The sequence below is a fragment of the Blastomyces dermatitidis genome, assembly GCF_000003525.1.
Source record: "Blastomyces dermatitidis ER-3 genomic scaffold supercont1.1, whole genome shotgun sequence".
NCBI lineage: Eukaryota > Fungi > Ascomycota > Eurotiomycetes > Onygenales > Ajellomycetaceae > Blastomyces > Blastomyces dermatitidis.
Window position 1 is genome coordinate 3,549,001 of NW_025544774.1, and position 8,139 is coordinate 3,557,139.

Here is an 8,139-nt window from a genome sequence, read left to right on the forward strand (position 1 = left end):
TATATAGAACTATAATACTAACTTTGAAACAGAACTTGTATACATTAATTACAACTGAAAATTAGATAAAACTACATACTTGTAAAACTGAATTTAACTGCTATCTTCAAGATAATCTGATGAATTTACACATCAAATCAATTGTAGAGTTATAAAAAATTATTGAGAGTATATATTTAATCTGTTACACTGATGATATGTAATATTCTGATAATTTCATTAACAGAGATGAGAATGAAGTGAAAGTTCAACTTAAGTTAAGATATTTATCACTATCACTAAGAACAATTGCGAGAAGAAACAATCAAGAAACTCATGATTATAAAATATAGAATTATCAAACAGTTTAATATCTCTGATAACAGTATATCAGAGAAGTGTAGTTTTCATGAGAAAGTAAAGAATAAACTTATATAAGAATATATTTAGTTGTTTCATAAGTGTTATCAATAATTATTATCAAATTCTGATTATATAAGCAATCACTGAATAAATTGAATGAGACTTATTTTAATCTTCAGTCTTAGTCTCATTCTGATTTTGAAAGAATAATTATCTTTCATAGTTTATTCTGAGAAATTACTCTCATTTCACTGTTCTTGAATTAAATCTGGTCATTTTTCACATCATTTCTCTTAGAAATGATTCATTTTCAGATTTTTTTGAGACTTGATTCTGATGAGACTCACGTCAAGAAATGTATAAGATCAGATCAAATGAAACTAAATGTGAAATTCATGATTCTGTCAGTCAGTCTAATCAGAAGTAATGCTTTTAGATAATATAATAACTGTAAAGTTTGATTCTAGTCTGAGACACTGTCACACGGTCAGTCTAGACATTGTAGTCAGAATAATGAAGTTTCTAAAGAAGAATGACTTAATTGAAGCTATAACTGATTTTTAAACTTCAATATCAGTTATTAACTGAGAAAAGAACTGCTGATTAATTTCATTTCTAATTCTGAAAATGAGATTTGAGTTTAGCTTGTTTCTTTGCAAGATGTTCTGATTTAAGACTTTGAGAATAAGTCTTCTATTTCTGAAGATTTGAAAGTTTTTCTCTTTTTGCATTTTTTTCTCTACTTTTCTATGAATAGAAGTATGAGCAGTATTCTTCTCAGTTTTCTCAGGATTTTGAGCAGATTTTGAGATAACAGGTTTAGAGATAATAGATTCAGCTGCTTGAGTATATATTTTCTTCTGCTTCAAAAAAGAAGAAGAAGTAGAAAAAAAAGAAGAAGAGTAAGATAAAGAGTCAGTGATTATACTAGAAATTTTCAATGTTTTTTAAACTGTGTTTGAAATTTCAAGTTTGAACTTGATCATCTTCTGTAGTTATCTAGTCTGAGTATGAAGAATTAATAGAACTTCTTCATTCATCTCACTCAGACACTGCTTTTCAAAAATCTTGCTTACTTTTTCAAGTTTCTGTATTTCAAGAACTTGTTATTTCTCTATTTCTTCTTTCTTTCTTCTCTTCAGAATTTCAATCTTAGAAATAGCATTTGAGAAAGCATCTTTTTTCATATCAACTGAGTGTATTTTTGAACTCATTGTTCTCACTCAATGAAAAGTTAATCAGACTGTTTTAATTGAGATATTTCTATATCTGTTTTCAATTGAAAAGTTGATCAGACTGTTTTAAAAGAAGAATAAAAGACTTTTGTGTATAAAACATCTGATTTATTTCACACTAGTTCAGTAACTAGATTAGATTTTTGAAGAGAATTTAATAAATTAAAATTGATTTTTAAGATAAATCAATAAAATCTTTACAATCTCTTTCTTGAGATATAGTGAGAAAAAGTATGATATCAATTGATAATAAATCAGATAATATAACAGTTTTTGAGAGAAAAACTGATAAAAAATAAATCAAATTTTTGCAGAGAAATTGATTAAAACTATTTAATTTTATTCTAAATCATTCAATTCTTCTCACACAACAAGTATGCAACTTAAATCAGTTAATAAAGAGTGTAAAAAAGAATTAAGTATTAATAAAAGCTCTTCAGTCATTGAAAAAGTAATTCTTACTTAAAAGAATATGAAATTATAATATAAAACAGCTCTGTTTTTAATTCTTTATAAGAATATTGTATAAAACTCAGAGAAAAACATCTTACTTTTTCAAGAGAAGTAAAAAACTATTTCTAGAATCTTTTTTTTTTCATTAACTACTGTAGAAGAATGAGATAGAAACTACTAAGATATACACTACTATATACTCTCTATCAAGACTTTCTCTCTTCAGAGTCTTAATATTATAGAGAATATAAGTCTGTTTCTATATAATAATATAAATATTATCAGTGAGATATAGAGAAACTGATTATTTATATCTTAAAATAGAAGGCTTTGTCAATGATTATATTAATATAGAGTTAATTCTCAAATTTAATAAAAACTTAGTATTGCTGTTCTCAATCTCTTGCAGAATCTATTGAATATTGAGATATTAAAACTAGATTTAATATATCTCACTGTGCAGAGATCAAAGGCTCAGTCAGATCTTGAAGTATACTGATTTTATAGTTATCATATCTGCTAATTATGTATTGAATACAGTTGCTGAGATATCTTTTTGTACTTTTCTGCTGAGAATGAGCCAGATTGAAAGAAGTGGTACAAGAATGAGATTTAGTGTAAAGACAGAGAGAGTTTTTCACGGAGAATGCACTTCAGATATATCTGTTGATTATGTACTTGATACTATTACTGAGATATCTTTTTGTATTTTTCTGCTGAACATGAGTCAGATTGAGAAGAGCGGTACATGAGTGAGACTTAGCGTTAATGTTTTAAAACATCAAAGATAGACAGAGTTTTCATGAAAGTTACTTCTCAGATATCTTCATAATTACAGATCAGAGATCTTTCAAAATCAAGAAAATTGATGTATATAATTAGACTGATTATCAGAATCATGAATTTCATGTTTAGTCTCATTTAATCTGATTTCATACATTTCTTGATGTGAATTCTGCTGAGACTAATCATTAAAAAAACATGCAAAGTGACTATATATCAGATTTTAAAATGAAATCATGACTTGAAAAAAATAAGAAAGTGATCTCATTTGATCTCATTTAGTTTTATTCTTAATATAAAGTTACTATTTTTAGACATTTTAAGGTTTTTTTTAGACTATTTTTAATTTTTTAAAAAGTAACACTTTTTAATAACACTTAAATAAGATTTAAAGTCATTTAAAGCAATAAAAATAATTTAAATTGAGAAGTGAAAATCATGGTCTCATTTGAAAAATGTGACAAGAGTAGACAGTAAGTCTCACTGAAACAGTATGAGACTACTATCTAATATTAAAACAGTGTAATGAAATCAGTTGAATTGGTAATGAAATCATCAAATATTCTGGTCCTGGTTCCGGACACGGTCACACGGTCAGTCTACATATGACTAGGTCTCTTCGCCTTACAATTTGTATGGCAATTTGGCCCGGGGTTATGGTGTGATAGGGGTGAATGAGGGATAATCCCACACAGGAGTTTTGAACAACGTCTGGTTCATGTTTGGCTGGATAACTCCACCACCACACGGGATATGCAGTCGGCGATGGGGTCAAAATGCTCGTATGATCGAGGGCTTTTCGATGGATCTATCGGCGGGTTCTTATTCGAAAAATTGAGCGAGTTCGTGGTGGAGCGCTGTTTGAGAATAAAGAATGATTATCTTTCACAGTCTATTCTGAGAAATTACTCTTATTTCACTGTTCTTGCATTAAATCTGATCATTTTTCACGCCATTTCTCCCAGAAATGATTCATTTTCAGATTTTTTTGATACTTGATCCTGGTGAAACTCACATCAAGAAATGTATGAAATCAGATTAAATAAGATTAAATGTGAAATTTATGATTCTGCCGGCCAGTCTATCTATAAATATTATACTGATCTATTTAGTGCAGGTCTCTTACACTTGAAAAACATTCATTGTCTTCTTATTAGAAATGATTACTCACTGAGATATTCAAATATGTAACAATATATAAGAAATAGAGAAACAGTTAAATAGTTAAGTAGACACTGAGTTCTTAGATAGAAGCTTGCTCATCAGTCACTCTGACTCTGTCATAAGATTTTATAAAAAGAATGTCAGTAAAAGACCTGAGAGTTCTGACATCACAGATATATAAGATATTCATACAATTACACTTCTTCTAATTTCACAGATATCACACATTTAACAATTGATATAATCATGTCAAATAATAATATGAGAGAACTCTTGAACATGAGCATAGATATAATACCACAGTGACTTTAAGCAATGTTGAAATTACAACCGCAACAGATAGCTGATATACATGCAACTTAATAACTTCAATATAAGAAAATTCAATAATTAACTCAATAAGAAACTCATGCAATTAAATACTCTAATTGCAAAGAAAAACATGCATCTAGCTCAAAAGAATGTATGTTTGCTTCAAGAACTCAAAAGAACTGAAGAAAAGATAAAGCTAAAAGCAAATCTAGAACTGAAGAGAATAGTCAAGTCAGTAAACTCACAACTGCAAGCTTAAAAAGAAGAAACTCTTAACTATCTAAATCTTCAAACTTTAATTCTCTAGCTAAATGTAAATAGAATTTGAATTCTCAAACTTCTGTTAAGATTAGAGAATTGAGAAATGACTCTGATAATAAACTAGATATAATGCAAGCAGTTGAGATTTCTACTTTTCAGAATAGTTATAATCTACTATCTGATGATAATGATTAGATTCTACTCTACTCTCTTTTAGTATGAATATACAACAAAAACAATAAAAAAAGTTTAAAAACTCTTCAAAAATCACATTTATTCAAAATAATGTGAATAGAAACTCAAATTGTATTTATTCTTATCTTCAAATTGCATTTGAATAAAAAGTTGATTTTATACTGCTTCAGAAGCCGAATTTTGATGCTGAGTAAAAATATATCATTTCTCATTCAAGCTACTACTGCTTTATACCTCAAAAGTCTGAGATAAAGTCAAGAGTAGTGATCTATGAAAGAAAGAGATCAAGATATCAATTTAATCTAAGATTTAATATCATGTCTGACTCTGATATTCTGATGAGTGATATTATAGATAAAGAGAATGAGTTTGATATTATACAGCTCATAAATATCTATAATGAAAAGTCATTGAAGAAAAATAATAACATCTGAATAATTAATAGAGAGTTTCTGAACATAACTTCATTAAAAAACTCTATAATTACAGAAGATTTCAATGCACATCATCTCTGATGAAATTCAGAATGCAAAATAGCAGTAAGAGCTGATAATCTGATTAAATAAATCTTTGAGTATTCAATAAATTTAGTTAACAAGTCTGATCAACAAACATTCTTTAGAAAAGACATAAAACAGAAATCTATTATAGATCTAATCTTCATATCATAAAATCTAATAAAAAAAAAACTTATAAACTGATTTATTAATTCAAATGAGACATCAGAATCAGATTATGAGATTATTTAATTTAATATTGAACTGAGTGAGAAATAAATAAGTGAAAATCCTCTTCTCTCTAATCAGTTTAACTTTGAAAAAGCTGACTGAAAGACAGTTGAAGAAAGTATAAAACTGTTAAAATCTGAAAGACAGAGTGAGCTATATTGAAATCCTGATCAAGATATCTCAAATGAAATGCTTGAGAATAGAGTGAAGCTCATTACATCTATTATTCTAGCAAGTGTTAAAAATAATATTTCAAAGAGAAAGTCTTCTGAGTATTCAAAACCTTGATGAAATAAGAATATCACATCTAAAAGAAAACAATTGACTACTGCTAGAAGAGATTGAAAGAATGATATAATTTCTGATAAAGAGTTTAAAGCTGTCAGAAATGAATATTTTTCAGATATTAAAAGAGCTAAAACAGACTGCTGAAATAAATTTCTTAAAGAAGTATAAGAAAAGAAAGTTTTTAAAGCTTTTAACTATACTAAAACAAGAAGTGTAGTAAAACTTTCAACCTTAGAATATAAGTTTCAGAATGAATCATATACAGCAAACTCTTTTGAGAAAAAATGTCAAGCTTTTATAAGAACTCTCTTTCAAAACTCATCAGATTCAGATTCAGAGAAAGAGAATATATCACTTCTTAACTATATTAATGAAAATGACTGAGAATGACCTGATCTTACTCAAGATGAATTAGAGTCAGCTATCTTCTCAAGTTCAGTTAAAACTGCTGCAGAGCCTGATTCAATTAATCACTTAATTATTCAAAATATATACTTCTACTTAAAGAATGAATATTTTGAGCTCTTTTTTAATCTTTTGAAAAATGAATATCATTCTGAATGCTGAAGAGAAGTCACTGAAGTGATTCTTATAAAACCTAATAGAAAAACTTCAATTTTCAAGTTATATAGAGTAATATCTCTATTGAACTGTCTAGAAAAGATTTTAGAAAAGATAATAGCTACTTAACTATCTTTTATAAGCTCTATTAGTAATTCTCTTTTATTCAGTGAATAAATAAGAGATAGAAAACAGTGTTCTGCAATTAACACTGTTCTCTCAGTTATTCATAATATTCAAATAGCAAAGTATGAAGATCTGGTCTCAACTGCAGTTTTTATTGATATAAAAGAAGTATTTGATTATGTTTCAAAGTCAAAGTTAATTCAGACATTGAAGATGTTAAAACTGTCACTTTCTCTAATAAAATGAGTTAACTGTTTTATATCTAAAAGAATTATATAACTTTTCTTTGATGAAATAAAATAAGACAAGACTGAGATAAAAATAGAAGTACTGTAAGAATCTTCAATCTCACTCATTTTATTTGCAATATACACTGTATATCTATTCAAGAATAGAAATATGAGAATAGTGTAATCTCTGAGTTATGTAAATGATATTGATCTAGTCTACAGCTCAAAAACTATTAAAGAGAATTTGAAAGTGATTAAAGAAGCTGCAAAGAAAATCTTTATTAGAGCAGATATCAATAAAATTCAATTTGATATGAATAAAACTGAGTTAATTCATTTCTTTTCTAGATTCAATGAGAAAGAACTATCTCTAACTCTTTTAAATAGAGAGATTAAACCCAGTGTAAATGTCAAATGATTAGAAGTATGATTAAACTTCAAGTTGAATTTTAAATATCACATTCAATAAAGAACTGTCAAGGCAGAATGACTATTAAATAACATAATCAGACTATTAAATACAGAGAGAGGTCTATTCTTTCAGACTATGAGACAGTTATATATAGCCTGTATTACATCAGTAGCTGATTATGAAGTTTAAGTTTGATGAAATAATCAAGAGAATTTCACTGAACTCTTTCAAAGTCTGTAAAACAGAGTCTTGAGAAGAATTCTGAGAGTATTTAAATCATCTTCTATTAAAGCAATGAAAATTGAAGCTTCAATTTCTTCTTCTACTATTAGATTTGAAAAGACCTGTATGAACTATACTCTGAGAGTTATAAAGATGAGCTTAAATTATATAATCAGAGAAAGAGTCTCTTCTTCATTTCTATTAATTAACTCTAGAAATGAACTGGATTGAAATAGATTTCTTGATTGAAATGAAAATAATTCTTCAAAGAAAATATCTTCTCAACTGTACAGATTATACTCTCTGATTAAAAATCAATTTTCTTCTTTAAATATTGAAAAAGTTGATCATGAGAAGTTATTTCTCTGAAGAGAAAAGCTTGAATCTCTTATAGACTTGTAAATAAGTGAACTATCTAAAGAGAAAGAATATGAACAGCATTTGAAGAGAATTTCTACAATTAATATAAAAGACTCTATTCTGATTTATTCAGATGACTCAAAAAATGAGAATTTAAATAGATTAGACACAGGCATTGCTTATTCTGAAGATAATATCAATTTTATCTCAGCTTTCTGAAATTTAGACTGTGAATCTGAAGTCTTTGATGCTGAACTATTTGTAATAGTGAAAGCTTTCAAACTCATTGAAATAAAATCTTATAAAAGAGAAAATAGTTTAAAAGAGATATGAATATTCTCTGATAGTCAAGCTGCTTTAAAAAGACTTAGAAATAGTTAGATTTATAATGATTAAATGAATCTTGAACTGATCTTAAACTCTGTTTTGAAAATTCAAAAGAGAAGAATATCAAAGCTGATAATTTA